The following is a 19,674-nucleotide window of genomic DNA, read 5'->3' as shown; positions in this document are numbered from 1 at the left end:
CAAAGAGTTTATAGTTCAAAACTGTCAAGAGTGGTAGCAGGTTCCAGTGTTTTGGGAGTTGTTCGTTACGTGTTGCATTCTTTAGTAAAGTGTGTTTGAATGTATAATATACCTGGTACATAAAGACCCTTGGGTCTTACTGGCTGATTGGCACGCTTATAGATTAATGCCTCTTTTTAAAAATATGTATACAGTATATATAAAGTTCTAACACTGGAACATACAGAGTCTCTGTTTTCAAGTCACAGAATCAATCAAACAAATCAGTCATGTGAATAATGTCCCCTTTAAGAGTGTCCTTCCATTTGCAGTGTTTATAAATAATTATATTTTTAAGATGCTGTATAGAAAACATACCCCAATTAATTTGGAACACCAGTTTAGCTGATTAAAAGTTTTTATTAGTTCATGCAACTGACTAGTCCACATCCAACTCCAGATGATGAGAGTTCTAATCTAACAACATCTCTGGGCTAGTGAAAAGATTGTTGCATGCCTGTATAATGCATTTTTTAATGTACCGGTACAGTATGTCTGTATGCAGCTGTAAAACGTTGCTTGAGAAACCTAGTGTCCCGCTGCTTTCTAAAAGTCATATTCTAGTCTTGGAAAGGCAAGAATGTCTAGTTGCTCTTAGCTAAACCATAAATTAGGATACCTCCCTCCACCAGCAGGCACATGCACACATGCATACTGACACCCACAAACAATAATTCTTCCTCTGCACACTTAAAAGATTTCCACCCAGCCTAGCATCAGCCAAGAAGAATTTTGGCTACTGAGGGCTATTTTTATATGAGAGTTTGAAAAAAAGAAGAAGAATTACAATGGAAGTTTCAGGTATAAACTTAAATTATAGCTGTCACTTCCAGGCGATCGCCCTCATACAAAATGCTTATAAGGATTCAATCTCGCTTGGGAAGGATTCCAGCTAGTTGGACCAAAGCGTATCACACACCTGCCAGTACTAGATTCACGCATCAGTGACATGGAATGGCCCCAGCGTGCCTCTGGAAGGTTTGTAGCATATTGTGCTTCTGAAGGATGGGTTTTAAGGGCTGAGGCTAACAGAATATTTAGTGGTGTTCTGGTGTCAGTACCTGCACATCCCTGTTCAATTAATTTAGACCCCAGGTTGGCAAACATTTTCATAGTGAGGGCATCCTGGATCTAGAAAAATGTCGTTTAAAACTCACTGTTAAAATGTTTTCAGGTAGGAACATTGGAAACTCTGTTATACCGAGTCAAACTATTGGTCTGTCCATTGCAGTATTCCCTACATTGACCAGCAGCAGCTCTCTCTAGAGTTTCAGAAAGGGAATCTTTTTAGCCCTACCTGGAAATGTTGGGGATTGAATCTGGGGACCGGCTGCATGCAAATCAGATACTATGAGCTATGACCTTTCTCCCCTAAATCAAGTTGAGGTAGGTTTCCAGGAAATTACAATGGCCGTGAACTTAAACTAAAATCAGCAAATGAAGTTGAGATACTGATTTTCTTGCTGTTCGTTGAAGACATGCTGACTCATGGTCTGAGAGGACCTAGCTAGCTATAGTCCCCATTTCTGTAACATAGCAAGCTCATGCCACACCTGCTTTCACCCAACAGGTGACTGTTGTGATAGTGTTTCTACCTGCAGCCTGTCTCACCAAATAGCAAGTTGAGATCCCGGGGCTTAGTATCTTGGAATCTTTCTAAGAACATCTTGGCAGCTGGAATGTTCATAAACACCCCATAACTCCTTGGTTTACCTGATTGAATATATATTGGTATGGAAATCTGCTAGTTTTCTGCAACCTACATGTTCTGTGCTTTAATTTAATCCTCCATTCATTTCTCTACTACCATAAGAACAGCCGTAACAGATTAATCAAAGATGCCTTTGCAAATAGAGATATAGGTAAATGAATGCACACATATGACTGGATTGTGGCAAGGGCTGTTGAATCCTCACCTCTTCCACCAATTTCTAGGCCAGCATCTATAGAAACAGCAGTATATTTTCCTGTAGATTAACAAGACAAGCTGACACTGTGTCCCCGCAAGCCATGGGAGGCTGACAAAGTAGCGTCATTTAGTTGGTAAGCGGCCCTGCTTAATTCCCAGCCCTTCTGCACCAACTGATTGCAGGGGCAATCATCTTTATTTTATAAATCCTCCAAGTTAAGATGCTTCCTGCAGAAGTGAAATGCAAGTTAAATTAAGTATGAATTCTGATTGCAAAAGCAGCTCATCTAGAGCATTTATCCGAGTGTGACAGTAAACAGAAGGATTGAAAACACAACCTTTTGGCTTGATCTGTGGAGAGCTCCCCCTCCCTCCGCCGTCCATTTCTTGGCAGGAAAACAACAACAACAACGCCTAGTGGTTGGCTTACTTGGACTTTCTCGGTTAAGTATTACCATAGCCTTTTCTGCAAAGTGTACTTGTACAGCTAAACCCATCCATTATTAGAGCAACCTTGGTAATAAGAGGAGGGTTGTTCTTGTGTGTGAGACAGAGCAGTAGCTTTCCAGCTTCCTGTCTGTGAGGAAACTCTTTCACAGTGACTCATCTGCCATGAAGCTGCAGTGCATGGCAGAAGATATGGCATGATGATCTGAGGCACATGCCCTAGACCTACACGGATGTCCTTCTCTGAGTCGATTGGGCGTCACCATTGAGGATTTAAGGGTAGCCAACTTGGTGCCCTCCAGATGTTTGTTTTAGTGTATTTATTTACTTAGCAAGTTTTATATACTTGCTTAATAAATAATAAACAATTTACATAAAATAATATTTTTTTTAAAATGAAAAAAGCAGACAATAAAAACAGTAGACTTCAAAATGTCATCAAAATATAGCTAAAACTAACAGCTTTAGAAACAAATATCATCTGGGTAGGCTGCCAAAACAACAAAAAATTTTTAGCCAGTGTTGAAAACAGTACAACAAAAATAATATTGATAGGCATGGAGTGCCAAAGAATAGGTGCTGTCACACTAAAATATTGATTTCTTGCAATTACTTATTTTGTATATAATTATTTATTTTAGAAATGTCATAGTTCTATATTAAAAAAACAAAATGATGTACAATATAAAAATCAAATACAATATATTAATACTCAAATAAAAACCTATTAAACTAACATTATACTTTCCAGTTTAAAAATGGACACAATCACACACCCATCTATATCCCTCAGTACAAAGTTCCAGCCAGTCATTTAGCACAACAAAGACGGCTGACTAGATAAAAAGTAATACAGGCTCATGAATCAACTACAGCTCCTATCATCCTTATTGATAGGCCATTCTGGCTAATGCCAATGGGATTTGTAGTTCACAAAAACTAGAGGGTACCATATTGACTAACCCTAGGTTAGAGTATTGGACTAAGACTGGGAGTCTCAGCTTCAAATCCCATTCAGTTGTAAAGTTTACCTGGTGAGCTTGGCCCAGCCACTATCTCTCAGGTTATCCTGCTTAAAATGGGGCTGGAAGTAGAGTTTAACTGAGTAGAGTTTAGATAACTAGGAGAGCAGCAGATGGGACCCTCTCTTTGCATGAATTTCAGTATACAGTATATGATAAACTGTGTCCTTGTTTTTGTTGGTGTCAAGATCTAGATTTGGGGCAAGTATTCTTTGGTGGGAGAATTCCAGGAGAGATTTAAAATTAGAAAACAAGCAGCAAAGTAAAGCATGGAAATATAGACTGTTAGACCTTTAAAATATGCCCGTGTGAGTTCCAAAGCTTCCCTTTTCCTTTAGTATAGGAGGGGGCCACACGTTTGGTAAGTTAAGGATGGTTTACTTACAAACTCTCCAAAGGTCAGATTCATGTGCTTTTCCATACATCATTCAGAAAAGGTTGCACAGGCAGTAAAAATTGGCTTTGTTACAAAATGGTGAAAGTTCCTAAATTATTGGTATAGAAATACAAGAATGGCTTATAAGAACCATGCAGTCTGAGTTGAAGCAATCAGCTCAAATCTCAAACATTGAGCTTTTCAAGTAGACCAATGAGGAACAATAGCTTCCTCCCAAGTTGAGGAGGAGTGACCTAGCTAAGCTTGGCAGGACAGCTGACTCTATGCCATTAACCACTCCATGCATTAGACTGAAGCATGTTGGTTACATGAGGCTGGTTATCCCACAGTTTTCTCATGAAAAATAAGTACCTCCCCTCACGTATGTTAGTTTACATCCACTTTTGCATTAACCACATATTGTTTTGATATCCAAATAGGGCAGACTATAGGGCAGCAAAATGCATGCTCTCTGCAAACCACAATTACAAACCCACTTCAAACTGACATCTTCTCAACCGGGCCAATGTAAATCAATTGTAAAATCAGTGTTATGATAAAACAACGTAGCCAGAGCAATATAAACCAGGCAATGGCCAAATCTTGAAGGTTTGTGACAATGGCAGTGCTTTGACCAGGCACTGAAAACCGTAATGGTTAGCCTGGCAGACCTCCCAAGGGAGATTGTTCTATAGGTATGTCAAGTACCACTCAACATTACGATTGCACCGAACTTTCAGTGGATTTAACTGGGAAAGAGAAGGCACCTGAAGCAGCCCGAGAGGAGCTCTGTAAGATACATTGGGTTGAATTTATTTTCACCCGTGCCCTCAGTCATATCATTCTCACATGGCCTGCTCATATTTTGATAACTGCAGCAGTAATGGTACAGTCCTAACCCTGGCTGCAGGCTGCTTGGGGTAGAAAGGACTGTGGGGAGGCAGATCACAGTGCCAGTCTAGAGCTGGTGCAGCAGTTGGGCTCAGTGCCCAATTGTGATGGCAGCGGGGCCAATTTGGAATTCTTCTAATAACACTGCATTTAATTGAACTGCTGTTGCGATGATGTTGTTCTGGCTTGTGAATTTATGCTTTTATTGGACTGTGCTGTTTAAAGGTTTATGTTTTTCGCTGGCTGTTTTGGATTATTGGTCATATTGTGGTTTTTGCCGTTTAAGAATGTTGTTCCATTTTATACATTGTTTTTACTTCGTTTTTGTAGGCTGTCTTGTAGGGAAAGTTTTTCAAAAGGTTGGGGCATATAAATTGATCAAATAAACAAACACTACTTCCTTCAGTTGCCCCAGAGGCTCCAGTTTCCTTAACTCTGCTCACTCTTCCTTGCTGCCCCCTTTGGCCTTGAACCCACTTCCAGAACAGCTGTATGATTTTGTCTTTCTCTTTTCCTTCAAATCCCTCCTCATCTCAAGACCCACCTCTTTGGCTGAAGACTCTGGTTTCAGCCCTTAATCCTCCACTCCACTTGAAACAAAGACCAAATACGTGTGACTGAACTCACTCACATTTCTCACTCCTGACTTGTCTCCACTTAGAATGAAATTTAGATTGAAAGCTTCTCAGGGCAAGTGCCTAATTTGTCTGGAAAGCTACAACTTATAAGGCAAAATAAATGCGGTGTGTGTGTGTGTGTGTGTGTGTGTGTGTGTGTGTGTCATCATGGGAATAGTTTCTTGCCTCATCACTACAAGAAATACTTTAAAAAAAACAACAATGTATTTCTTTTATAAACTCTGGAAATCCTAATTTTGGCTGTATATATCAATGCCATACAAACAACTCTCCATTGTTGTATGAATGTTTGCACAGTCATTGTACTGTTACAATTCACAGTTAACCCTCCCCACCTTTTTAAAGGACACCTATTTCCCTCAAGTTGCCGAATAATATTACTTAGAGAACTGTCAGCAATATACTTTTTTCCTCCAAAAAACAAACAAACCCCAGAATCAGATTTCCTAACCAACATCTGGTGGAAATCCGACCAAGCTCATGAATTAATTAATTATTATTAATGCCGTGAATGAATGGTCGCTGGGAAGTGTGTGTACTTTAGAGCTGTAATTAAATATTCTCACTCAGGCACTTCCCTGTTTTTGTAAATTAGACTTGTATTTTATGGTCCTTTTGTTTTGTTTAATAGGAAAAAATTGTTCACTGTGAATTTTCATTTTCGTCAGGCATGGAATGCAAGAGAGCTTTTTAATATTCATACTTCCCAACCTTACCAAACACATCTTCTTTTGGCGACAGTTGTTTTGAGGTTTTTGCAAAGGAGACACGCCTGCAATGTTGCTGTTAGGAACACGGTAGGATGAGAACATTCTTCCTGCTGCGTTTGTTTATAGATTTCATGGCAAAGTTCCACGATTGAACACCAGGGAACGTGAGGTACCTTGCCTCAGTAATCCTGTCTTGCTGGAGTATGTTGAAGATGTGTTGCTCTCAAAATCTTAGGGGACTTCAGAGAAAGAAATAGGTAGGCACCAGCAGTTGCAATGGTTCAGTATGTCATAAGCCTGTGGAATTCACTGCCTCATGATGTTGTCACAGTACTAGAAATCAGGGACGCCCAATGAAGCTCAGTGTTGAAAGATTCAGGACGGAGAAAAGAAAGTGCCACTTCACAATGCACATGGTTAAACTGGAACTCACAAGAGGCAGTGATGGCGACCAATGTGGGTGGCTTTTCAAGAGGATTAGGCAAATTTATGGAGGATAAGGCTGTCAGTGGCTGCTAGCCAAGTTGACTGTGCTTTTTCTTCAATGCTTCTGAATACCACAGGAGGGGAGAGAGAGGGCTCTTATGCTCAGATCCTGCTTGTGAGTTTCCCACAGGCATCAGTTGGCTACTGTGAGAACAGGATGCTGGACCAGGTTCTAGCAAGCTCTTCTTATGTACTTATAAACATATACACATTCTCTCCCCTCTTTTATAGGCATATGGATTCACAATATTCATTATTTAAAATAGCAAATAAAGCCAAGCATGTGTTGTGATTGCTTTTTTTTACACTTCATACTAGAGATACAGATGGCTCTGAGGAATAATCATGTGGTCTTGAAAAACGGATTGTTGTAGTTGTCATTGCCAACTCCCCTCTCCCAGCTTTCCTATTCTTTCAGGTTTCATTTATTTTGTTTTAAATTTATTTACACTGGTGCCCTTCTAGACGAATGCCTCGCTAGACGAAAAACTTGCTAGACAAAAGGCATGCGCTAGCGCAAGGCTGTCTCGCAAGACGAAAAAATCCCCCCCTCCGTCAAACTGCTCTTCCCCCATTGGTGCTTCGCAAGACGAAATTTTCGCTATACGACAGCACTCGCAGAACGAATTAATTTCGTCTTGCGGGGCACCACTGTATTTAGGAGTGTGCAACCTTTCAGGTGACAACTAACGTTTTGTCACAGCTGACAAATAATTCTGGGTTACTTTAAAGCTGATGCCTTGTTTTGCCGATTTTGGCGAAAGTCAGACCATGAAATTTCAAACTCAAATATGGTCCAGTATGCCTCCTTTAACAGTAACGACAACATCATCGTGAAAGTGTTTACATGCACAACCAAAATTAATCGAAACAGAATCTGGAGGAGTTGGGTGTGAGAAGCGTTTTGCATAAACTTGAAACCTAGGGAGGAGCTCAGGGAAAATACATTCTTTCCAGACTTGCTTTTGAGGGAAGAGACATACAGAAAGAGCTGCCTTGTACAAAGTCTGTTACTGTCTAGTACATGCTACTCTTAAAGGCTTTGGGAAACTCTTTCCGCTCTCCTTATAGGCCTATGTTTCTGCGGACCAAGCTTCTTCACTGTCTCCTTCATGCATGTAAACTAGTAGGACCCGGCTGCAAAAGTCCTTGCCACCACAAAGTTGTTAGTCTTTCTGTACAGTATAATTCTTTGTTTGCTTAAAGTGTAAAAAAGGCACCCTACAACAACCATGTTCCCGTGAGCCTTATATTTTCCTGGTATTATGAAGCAAGCCTATTGTTGAAAATCGTCCTTAAGAGTTGTAGATGGCAAGGAACATTTTCGTCCGCTTGAGAACTGCAAGAAAGGACTGGGTGACATAGTGGTTTTCCAACTTTCCTTATCGCGGATGTGACTGCTGCATCCCAAGGAGGGTGTTTTGTCTAATCAGTAACTTAACATGTGAATTTCTTCTGTGTCACTGGAGGCCAAAGCCATTGCTTCTTCTTCCTATCAGTTCCTTCTGACAACTTTTAGCAAATGCAGCTGAGCGAGGGGGAAAGTTAGGATTGCTAAAGTAAACAATTTGTTACACATGGTACGTTATCACTTTTTGACATTTGGGGTGGGTGGGGTGATTCCCCACCCTCCTTAGGCCATCTATCTTGTATCTTCCAGCTATGTGTATTGGTAACAGGTAAAATGTTGTTGTTTTTTTGTCCAGCTGAGTAAATGGGTTTTTCTGGTGTGTTGACCTGCTTGCCAAATCTATTTATTTACTGTATATTATACACACACCCCTTCCTCAAAGGAGCTTAAGGCATTATATATCATTTTATTCTATATCATTTATTATATATCATTTTATTCTCACAACAACCCTGTGGAGTAGGTTAGATAGAAAAATAATGACTGGCCCAATATCATCTAATGACTCAGTGAGAACTAGAACCCAGGTGTTTCCACGTCCTAGAATAATAATAATAATAATAATAATAATAATAATAATAATAATAATAATAATAATAATAATGCCATATTTATTTGTACCCCGCCCATCTGGCTGGGTCTCCCCAGCCACTCTGGGCGGCTTCCACCAAACATTAAAATGCATTTAAAATATCACAGTTTAAAAACTTCACTAAACAGGGCTGCCTTCAGGTATTTTCTGAATGTCAGGCAGTTGTTTATTCCCTTGACTTCTGATGGTAAAGTATGACACTTTAACCACTACATCAAACAAATGGTGTTCACTGGAATGCACACCTAAAAAACATAAAAGTGTGAACCTGACAAAGAGGTGTTTTGCAGCATGTACATTGCATGGGACTTGCAATAACCTGGGACTGGCTACAGTTTCCTGTTGAGTCTACACTTGATGACAAACCAAGGTTTGTTGCTTTGTGGCTGGAAGAGAGTATCAGGTTGATGCCAGCAATATAAGGGCACTCAGCAGCATTGCTTGGTGGGCTTGTGAGTCCCAGAAGGAGGAGAGATCAATGTTTCTCTGTTTTGGGTTTGCAAAATTGTTAAGAGTATCAACTTGGCTGCCTCTATTGCCACTTCCTTCTGTAGCTGGGTCTTTGTTTTGGAACAAGTGCTGGTCAAATAAGCTTTTGTTTGCGGCCCTCAATTGGCTGGCAACAAAACTTTTCAGGGAGGCAAACAATGAGGAAGCTGTTGGCTTGGCGGCCAAGGGGCATCTGTGATATTACTGGCAAGGCATACTGATGCAAAAGAAAGGAGGTTTGTTGGACATGAGTGTGTGGGAGAAGAGCACACAGTAGCAGGAGGAGCTCCTTGGAACTTCATGCTCTTCTAGTCAAAAGTGCACTCAAGTGTTTTTTGTATTTTTTTTTTTAAAAGAAAGACCTGTCATCTTCTTCCTTAAAGGCAGGGGTGTGCATTCTTCTTCTTCTTCTTCTTGGCAAGGGTGGGAACAGAGAGCATCCAAATTATATGCCAGATTCCAAACAAAGCTGGAAAATATACTGTAATACAAGAAACATATGTCACCTAAGTGGAATGAATAAACATATTAAATTACTATTTAAAGCAAACCTCCATTTGCTTAAAACAAAATAAAAATTTCTTCCCAGTAGCACCTTAGAGACCAACTTGGTATGAGCTTTCGTGTGCATGCACACTTCTTCAGGGTCTTGCTTGACCCTGCATGGGCTACATGTCTTCCAACATGGAAACTGGGAACAGTGTGGGGGTGGGAGACAAGGAGGCTTTTGAGGGGCTATAGCAAACTGGCAGCTGGGTTAAAGGAATTGCCATCTTTAGCCAATGGATTTGGGAATAAAATAATGGTTTATGTGTTGTGGCTCTGGATGATGATGATGATGATAATTAATAATATAAAACAACAACAGCAACAACTTACTATTTATGCCCCACCCATCTGGCCCATTCTGTTGGCGGCTCCCAACAGAATATTAAACAGAATAAGACATCAAACATTAAAAACTTCCCTAAACAGGGTTGTCTTCAGATGTCTTCTAAAAGTCATATACCGTACTTGTTTATTTCCTTGACATCTGATGGGAAGGCATTCCACTCTGCCTGGTTCCCTGTAACCTCACTTCTTGCAGTAAGGGAACTGCCAGAAAGCCCTCGGAGCTGGACCTCAGTGTCCAGGCTGAACGATGGGGGTGGAGACGCTCCTTCAGGTATACTGGGCCGAGGCTGTTTAGGGCTTTCAAGGTCAGCACCAACACTTTGAATTGTGCTCGGAAACGCACTGGGAGCCAATGTAGGTCTTTCAGAACCAGTGTTACATGGTCTGAACTAGCTCTAGGCATCATATGATAAATATGGCACTAGTAGCCTCCACTTGGGTATGACAGATCCCCATAAGTCCTCATCAGCAGGCACCTTAAGGACCATCTACTTTCACTTCTACTAAATAATACAATTTATTTATTTTATTTTTGTTCATATCAAGGAGCTCAAAGTGGTCCCCCCACCTTTGCATTTTATCCTCACAGCAGCTGTATGAACTAGATTAGGTTGAGAGATGTTGACTGGCCCAAAGTGAGCTTCGTGGCTGCGTGGGGACTGGAACCCTTGAACTGTACCGTCCTAGGACAACACTCAAACCACTACACTGGCTCTGCAGTAAGGTTTGAATGGGGATTTCCTGTTTCATAGCTCAACTTTTTTTCGGTCTTGTTTTTAGTCCCTACAATATGTGGGTTATCAACAGCTCTAAATAGCATTAGGAAGCTTGGATCACTTCCTATGTCTTTCCTTAGAGATATAATGTGTAATTGAAGCAGTTTCTTTATATCATGCAGTAGAAGTAAACTCTTCCTGGTTGTAATACAGTGTTAAAGGAATGGTCAGCAGTACTCCCAAACAAAACAAAAGCCCCCAAACTGATTGCAGATGCTGTTACCGAAATGACATTACGTCCGTATGCCCTTTCCTTCACATTTTCCTGTAATCCTGTTATGGCACCGTCCCATTACCTCAAGCACTGTCATCTTTAAATGCTGTCAAATCTTAACTGGATTGCCAAGGGCATCAGGAAGGAGTTTAGGAGGTGAAGCTGATGGTAATTTCAGCCAGAACATTTCTATCTATCTGTTGACTTCTCATGAAACTTTACTACACCACTACCACCACCACCATTATTATTATTATTATTATTATTATTATTATTATTATTATTATTATTATTATGTCACTTACAAACACAATACTAAATACTAAAACCAACTGAAATAAACTCAGTCAATAAAAACCTGAAAAACAAACATACACAAAACAAACATACACACATGTATACAAATTCAAGAGAGGTGTAACGGATCCTGCTCCAACAAAAAAGAACAAAAATACTTAAAAACCCTTCAAACTACATATGCTGTGCATAGTGTACCGGTATTTTAAATGAAATAATTGAGGTAAAATAAGTACTTTACATCTTTATGGGCTCCTGAAAGTGAACAAGAAGAATAGGCTTTATTTTTTATTATTGTTTTTAAGGGGGAAAGAGTTTCGATGAAGTTTTTGTAGGCAGGATTGCCTGCATATTTTCTTTGTTCTTTTGTTTCAATGTGCCTTATGCCCCTGTTACTCAATATAATTGTCAGATCATGGAACTTCATCCTCTGACCTATTGGTTGGCCCAGTTTTTTAAAAAAACTATCTTTAAGGCTCTTGGATTTGATAAATCTTTGGTCTGATTCTGCAGGGTTCAACTTATATTTACATGCCTCTTATCTGTTCAGTATAAGAAAGGACCTGCTCGTAGCTTTGTGCTATTAATTCCTGCCAAATTCCAAGGCTCTTTCTCTAAAATAATGGTAAGAATGTGAAGCCACAGCACAGTTATAATTATGTAGAAGATGATGGTTCTCCAGAGCTGCTCTCTTGAGTTTCTTGGAATGAGTCACAAGGAATTTCACCAGGTTCATGACATGCAGTTCTGCTACTTGTATTACCCAGAGGTTAAAGAGCTAGTGTTGTGTTCGTAGTGGCTGAAGACATGTTTGTCATAGTAGTGATGAGATTGTGGTTGGAACAAAACAACTCATTTAAGAATTTTGAATTCATTAGCCCGGTCTGTGTAGACTTGCATATGACTAGGCTGAATTTAAAATAAGATTTACAATGAGGAATGAACTTCATGTGGGGCCGTTCTTGAATTTGGTCTGGAAGCTGCAGTTAGTGCAAAATGCTGCCATGCTATTGACAACATTTGAAACTTCTGCTGAATGCTTTGCATTGGCTGCCAATTTGGTACCTAGCTAGATGCAAGGTTTTGTGACTGGTGTACAAAACCCTAGATGGTTCTGGACCAGAGTACCTGAGAAGCTCCCTCTCCCACCCACTTAGATCTGTGGATGAAGATCTGTTGATGATGCCACACACACCTACAGTAAAGCATGCTGTGACTCAGGCATGTGCTTTTAGTATCGTGGTGCCAGTCCTCTGGAATTCTCTTCCTTTAGAAGTGAAGCAAGCTCCGATACTGTATTGATTTCAATGCTGGTTTGTTTACTTACAGGCAGTCTATTTTATGTCTTCCATTTTTAATTCTTGCTGGCTTTTACATTTTGAATAATGCTTTATGGTCGGTTTTCTGTTTTATTCTTGTACTGTTGAATGTAGAGTGGTTTCCACATTCTGAATAAATAAATACATAATTCATTTGCTACAATAAACTGCAACCATTATCAAATGTCCCTCTCCTTCGAAACCGACTTAAGCTTTCTTCAGATGTTCAACGACATGTGCCCTAAACCTGGGCAGGGGCCTGTGGGACGGACACTTGCCCCACCCCAATGCCCCCATATGACCACCCTGCCCTCTCCTAACCTCCACAGTAGATGCCTGTAGGATCCCCCCTTGTGAGAAGTTCCAGATTGTAGGGATGATTCTAATCACTTTCTGAATGCCGTTTGAATTCCCTTTCACAATTTTGCACTAAATGTGCAATGTTTTTTTTTTTTTTTAACAAGAATTTATTGGTTTTCCACATTAAAACAGATACAACAAACAACAACAGAAAAACAGCAAATACAACAAAAAATAAAAAAGAAAAGAAAATACATACCCACACCGGAACACCAACACTCCATAAATTTAATTCAAATCTTATTTCTAATCTAATTAGGGGCAATGTTTAGGATGGGGGTTGAGGGCAGGGTTTGTGTGTTCATCCCCTCTCTACCTAAATCCCTCATTGCTCTTTCAAATGAGGTTTGAATCTGAAAAGCTGGCTTTAAAAGCTGGATCCAGAAATGGGAAGTGCAACCTGGTGTGAGGCCTTACCTAGATTCATGGAGTTGTTGCTATCTAGAGAAGCACAGATTGTAGGCAGACCACTTCCTTCCTTTTTCAGCTCCCTTGGTTGACTAGAGCTGCATAGCCACCTACATGAGAACATGAACATAGTGGGATTGACTTCTGAGTAGACATATTTAGTATTGTGTGGTTAGTGGTGGGGAACATGTTTTGCATGTAGAAGGTCTCATATTCAATTCCTGGCATCTCCTGAGAGGAGAGGGAAAGGCCATAGTTTAAAATTGTAGAGAGTGGCTGCCAGGCAGAGTGAACAAGAAAGAGCCAGTATGTGTTGTTTTATGTCATGTTTATCTCTTAGACTCTCCTAGATGGTTCCTTGGCCAGTTCCTCTCTCACTGTTGTCTTCCAAGCTCATCCACCTCCCCTCTCATTTCCTGATACCTTAGTGCCATGAAGATGGAGGTTTTTCCTATTTCTTACCATGACTTCCCATTTTGCCAGTTTTTGAGGAAAGAGAGGCACGTCTCTCGACAGATTCTAAACTCACCCTGTTAAGAACAGAACGAAAAATTACCCCCACTCCAAATCTAAACTATGGATAGCAGCTGAGCCAGCCAGAGGATATTCTCTGTGGTATCTCCCTCGCTATCCCAAACTTGTTAATCAACAGAAGAACCAGATCCTAATGCCTCTTGCTCACATTGCCCAGCAGTTTGATCCTTGGGCTGTTAGCGTTGAGTTCAGTAGCGCACCGTTTGCATTGAACACTCCTTTTATGAGGAAGAGTTTCAGAAGCTGGTCCACTGAATAGCAAGGAAGATTACTCCATTAATTTGTGCATTAGGCTCTCATACAAAGGCTCTCACCGGTAGCTAAGTGCTACCAATTAACACGCTGAAGTGTGTGTTCCCTCCAACGAAACGCTTATCTTGGTAAATGTAAAGGGCTCTCTATGAAAGGTAACAGATGCTGAAAAGGCCCTTTTCTCCATTGTGAAGGCCATCCTACTGTTCTAGTGAGTGTCCTTCACATCCACACAAGGCTGGTCACAGAGACGTGGCTGTCAGGACAAGAGCCAGGAATCCCATACCTGCTCACTGCTTGTCACCTTGAGGGTCATCCCCTGCAGAAGCAGGGATGAGGCAGCGGTGCAGATCAAACGACAGCAGGTTGTCACTGATTTCCTGTATTATGGTTATGTTTACAGAGGGAAGAGGGAGCCATTTTGGATTTTCTGCCTTAGGTCTCTCCTACTTCTGTTGCCGTATCAGTCCCTTTCCTCAGACATGAGGCATCTCTTTCTCTCCAGCTCAGCTAAGACACAGAAACACCCCCCGCTTGCGTTATACGTTGCTGAGCTGTGCCCTTGAGGTTTATGTTATGAGAAGGGGGCCCTTTGAGAGCCATGTTGCAAAGATTTCTGGAGCATACAAGAGGTCTGGTACTTCATTCTTGTCCTGAGTGAAGTGATACTGCAGCCTGACATGAGACACTCAGTGCATTCCTCTGCTCTTGTGCAACTGTTAAATATAGTTTGCATTCTTCTGACCTAGATATGTTCCTGGCTACCTCTGCAAATCTCCCACCCCAGTCCTAAGAGAGTTGTGATGTGTGAAGGTGGAACTGTCCTCCATTCTGTTGAGGTTCCTGACTACAACTGTTGGCGCTGCAGATCTAAATACGCTAACACCTAAATAAATCTCACACAGCAGATGCATGGATTAGACTCCTAGCCATTCCCCCCTCCCCAAGTGAAAGGCAGCAGCGAGAACTGGCCAGTTTGAGTAGTGTGGGGTGGCTAACCTGTCGCCCTCCAGATGTTGCTGAACTACAACTCCCCTCAGCCCCTGGCCAGTGGTCAGGGATGAAAGCAGCCACGGTTGATCAACATCTGGAGGGCTGCAGGTTAGCCACTCCTGGAGAGCAGGAGGATGTAAGGTAAGGAGGATGCTTACCTTAATTGCCTCTCCGGTGGCTCTTTCCCCACTCAAATGCTTTCTTTCAGACAGCAATTGCACCGGTGGAAGAAAATTCACTGGTGGGATAAAAAAATAAATACAGGTAGTATAGGAGGATTCTAAGGAGGAAAAGAGCTGATGTGGAAAGGGTTAAGCAGTGCTCATAATAACATAGGATGCTGCCTTATACCCCCTTGAACCTTGGCCCATCTAGCTTAGCATTGTCAACACTGATGGCCAGCAGTCCTCCAGGATTTCAGGGGTCTTTCCCAGCCCAACCTGGATATGACAAAGATTGAATGTAGAGATGTCCTACCACTAAGCTACAGCAATTCCCCAGTTCCGTGACTACTGTTGCTGTTGTTTATATTATCATTTTCACCACCATCAATAAAAATAGCAAAAACAATCATCATCAGGAGATGGTTATGTGATTTTGGTCCTTAGGTAAGCGAATTGATGTGTGTAGAAGTGGGTGGAAATTCACTCAGCCCTACATCTCAGAATGCCTTAAATCCATGAGTTGTGGGTCTTTCCTTCCACTGCAGCCAGCATATGCTCATTTGTTGTGCCTGGTTCTTCCACTTTTGATCTTCCCTTTTTGCTAGAGTTTCTTTTTCCATAAGGTTCCAGGAATATCTTCTGCCTAATTACTCTACATAGGGCTTAATTTTAATCAGAAGCCCTAACATGCCCCATTTTAAGATTCTTCCAGCAATCATAGATGTACCCTGAGTGAGCGAGACCTAGGATCTTATATATTTGTATGTCAATATTTTTTTCTCTCAGTGAAAATGTAAACTGTGCATTGCCATAGGGCAAGCTGAGCTTTTTCAAGCCTGCCATCCCTTGGGATGAATTCTTTTGGGTCAGGCAGGACCTTACTGGGAGAAGTAATTTATGCTTCAATGCATCATCTGGCTACGACAAAGTTAATATATTCTTGGGCATTTTGTAAATTGTTTTTAAACCCCTTGCCATATGGCCCAATAACCAAAGATAGGAATCAGGTTGCAGGAATAATATCCTTAAAAACATGCATATAAATCTATCATCCTGAAAGCTGGGCCACCAGCACACACACTCCAGCAAGAATGGCCTGAGTTTGTTTATTTACTATTTGATTTATTACATACAGGACAATTTTGTGTGTGTGTGTGTGTAAATATATTTATTTATTTTCAGACGTTAGTCCTAGCCCCTGAACTCCAGTTACCTTGGCGAAATAAATTGGATCACTCTGCAGAAAGTCATTTCACATAGACTCAAGCCTTTCTCCTCTTACTTGATAGACTCTTGTCTAAATTGTCTATGCTAATTTAGAAATAATAATAGATTGAGTATAGCTTCAGATAGCTGGGTTGGTTATTCCCTTCTCTGTTCTGCAGTTTAAGGAATGTGTCTATTGCTTTAATGTGAGGTGACCTTGGAAACAAAGGACCTTCCATTTGGCGAATCACTTTCATCCACACAAAACTATAGCTACCTATGATCTTTGGGGGGAAACCATTACAAGTTCAACTGATGTATGAACTATTTTAAGTTTCCCATGTAGTTGCACCCTAAGAAGAATTTGAGCAACTGGCAACAGAACATTTCAGATGGAAAGCCCTTCAGGAACTGAACATTTATGTAAGGAACTCCCAGCCAATCACAAGGCCATGCAGGGAGCCAATAAAAAGCTTCAGGAAATCCTGTCAGGATGGTGAAAGAGGAAGAGGGCCGGGAAACCCCAAGACTTCCTCAGATGGCAGGGGTGGCTAAGGACTTTGCTTTGGTCTCCTCAGAAACCACCTTTTGACAGACAAGGAGTTAATCCCCCTTCCCCAAGCACTGTGAACTCTACCCATCACTCCCCCCCCCATCCAGCAATAGATGTCAATACATTTATTTACCTACTCCCCTTTTGCCTGTATCAGCCGCCGCCCCCCAAAATCCCCATACCTTGCAGAGGATTCTGGGAAGCATTGTTGGGAGCACAGAACGCCCCACCTGAACTGAGAGGGCTCTCTGCAACTCATGCAGAAGCATCCCTCTGTAGCCTCACATTGCAACAGAGGTGCAAACTGCCGTACACAGAGGAACATAAGAGAAGACTGCACCCAGCACCCAGTTCTCACAGAGACCAACTCACAGGAAGCCCACAAGCAAGACCTGAGCGCAACAGCATTCTCGCCTCTTGTAATTCCCAGCGCTGGTAGAACATAACTGTTGGGGCTAATGGCCATTGACAGCCTTATCCTCCAAGTATTTATCTTAATACCCTTTTAGAGTCATCCACGTTACCTGCCATTGTTAATATTACCACTGAGGGAACCCTGATAAGTTTCTGAGGAACCTCAAATGACAGTTTGAAAACCACTGCTTTAGCAATTCAAAGCATTTTTTTCCTTTTTGAAAAATAAAAATAAAATCAGCCATAGTTATTGCATCCTTTCCCCCTCTCTCATATGATAGTGAGTGAGGTCAAAAGTATCAGTGCTGGTTTGTCATAAAAATATTCACTTTTAAAAAACAACAACAACCCTTCCCTCTCGAACGAGGAACTGAATCCTGCTGGGCCTCAAGGTAAAAGGCAACTGAGTGCTAACAGGTGTGATTACTGCCCCCTTTAGTAGCCCCTTGCACTGAAAAAGATGGGGCTGGGGTGGAAGGACTAGATGGGAAGCATTTCCTCACAAGTCACCGCTTCACTGACAGCGAGGAGATGCTCTCTCTGGAGCATTGAGGCTTGGCTGCATTGTTTTAATAGCACAGGTGTACTTTCTTCTTCTTCTCCCTGTGAAACTACACATTTCAAACTCAACTGGAACCGGCACCTCTGTGTTGAGTTCTTCACCTTCCAATCACAACATGTAACATCTGTGTACATCATATATCGTGACATCATCCCATGGCACATGGGAATTGCCTACCGGTGATCAGGCTGGTTGTTTCTGTTCTTATGGGGTCACCAAGGTCTGTGGTACATCCCTGTAAACAAGTAGGCTTGCATCTTATCTAAATCTATGTGCAATTTTGAGTATGAGTCTTGAGATTAAATGTGGGTGCTCTTAGGTTAGACTGCTAGATGGGCCTTTGGTCTGATTCAGCAGGGTTTTAAAGCTTTTGAGTGCAACAGCTGACTGTTTACCAGCGGCAAGGGCCCTTATGTTGAGGGACACATCCTCTCAAGGGTGAAACGTTAGGGGTAACATACACACAGTAAGACAAAAGTGGGTGGGGTTGGAACCACAGTAATTGGGGTCACTTGTACTCTTCATTTCTGCCACCCATACCCTCCAACATTTCTCTGATGAAAATAGGGACATCCTAAGGAAAAGCGGGACATTCTGGGATGAAATTAGAAACCTGATTTACTTCTGTAAATCAGGGATGTCCCTGGAAAATAGGGACACTTGGAGGGTCTGTGTCACCCCCTTTCTTTTTTTAAAAAAAATCCTTGCCATTCACATAAAATTAGGGCAAAGGCCACATGAAACTGGGTTGAGGGTTGCAGGTTTCCCACCTGTTGCGTATGCCATAGTGAACTTCTCTCCAGAAATGCCACAGATCTTTGCTTGCTAGACTACCGGTTGGGCACCTCTGTTTTAAAAATAGGAGATGGGAGAGCAGATAAGTGTTCAATGTAAATACTAAGTTTTGTTGTTCTTGTTATTACCAATAATGATACTAATATTAATGCCGCCGCCACTACAAACACCGGCACTGTTCATGTGCAGAGAAATACTGTATTTTCTGCCCGCCCAGTAGAATCATTAATGAACATGACTAGAATTACCTTAAAAAGGTGCTTTACGCAGAGTAGTCCCATTCACAAACCTACCTTAGTAATTTCAGTGACTCCATGTTCTTTCCGTGCCAAAGAAGCTCAGTCTCCATCCAGAAAATGCTAATTCTTTGCTTAAAATAACGGATGTGAATCATTCACATTTTAATGTCAGTTTTGCATAAATGTGTTTTAGTTCTGCACCTGGTATCAGAGTTTTTGGAGAACTCAGGACTCTTCATTTATTATTTGTATTTTTTTGAGGCCAGGAATGATCTTGCAGCAGGAAGAGAAGTGCCGATGAGTGAGGGGTGAAAGCTTTGTACCAGAAGAGAAGGACAAGTGAACCAGGGCAACTAATTTTTCCTCTTGCACATCTGATTGCATTCTGTAAATGCCATCCTAGCTCTGGAATGCTGCACATGGGAATTTGCTGGGGAAACGATCCTGATGCTGCAATGGGGAGGGTTGGTGGAGAAAAAAAAAGAAGAAAGGAGGAAATGCAAATATCCTTGGGACATAACACTGCAGTCTGTATGCAGAGAGCAGGGCACAATGACCCTTTGTGTAGGTGAGCAGGAGGAAAGGCTAGGGCAAGGCTTACTCCTTTTCCCCTCCCTTTTCCCTTCCTAAGCCACTCAGCAACAAAGAGTAAGAGCTGTTCCTCTTCTCCTTGAATGCTAGTGC

The 19,674-nt window shown here is 41.5% G+C and overlaps 1 protein-coding gene across 2 annotated transcripts in view; it reads left to right on the top strand.

The window, feature by feature from the left end:
• BCL11A (BAF chromatin remodeling complex subunit BCL11A) overlaps positions 1 to 19,674 on the top strand; it is a 162,595-nt gene that overhangs the window by 95,360 nt on the left and 47,561 nt on the right. The window lies entirely within an intron of this gene.

Source organism: Lacerta agilis, chromosome 3 (assembly GCF_009819535.1).
Source record: "Lacerta agilis isolate rLacAgi1 chromosome 3, rLacAgi1.pri, whole genome shotgun sequence".
Classification (NCBI taxonomy): Eukaryota; Metazoa; Chordata; class Lepidosauria; order Squamata; family Lacertidae; genus Lacerta; species Lacerta agilis.
The sequence above is the reverse complement of the archived record's forward strand: the minus strand, read 5'-3'. Positions and strand labels throughout refer to the sequence as shown.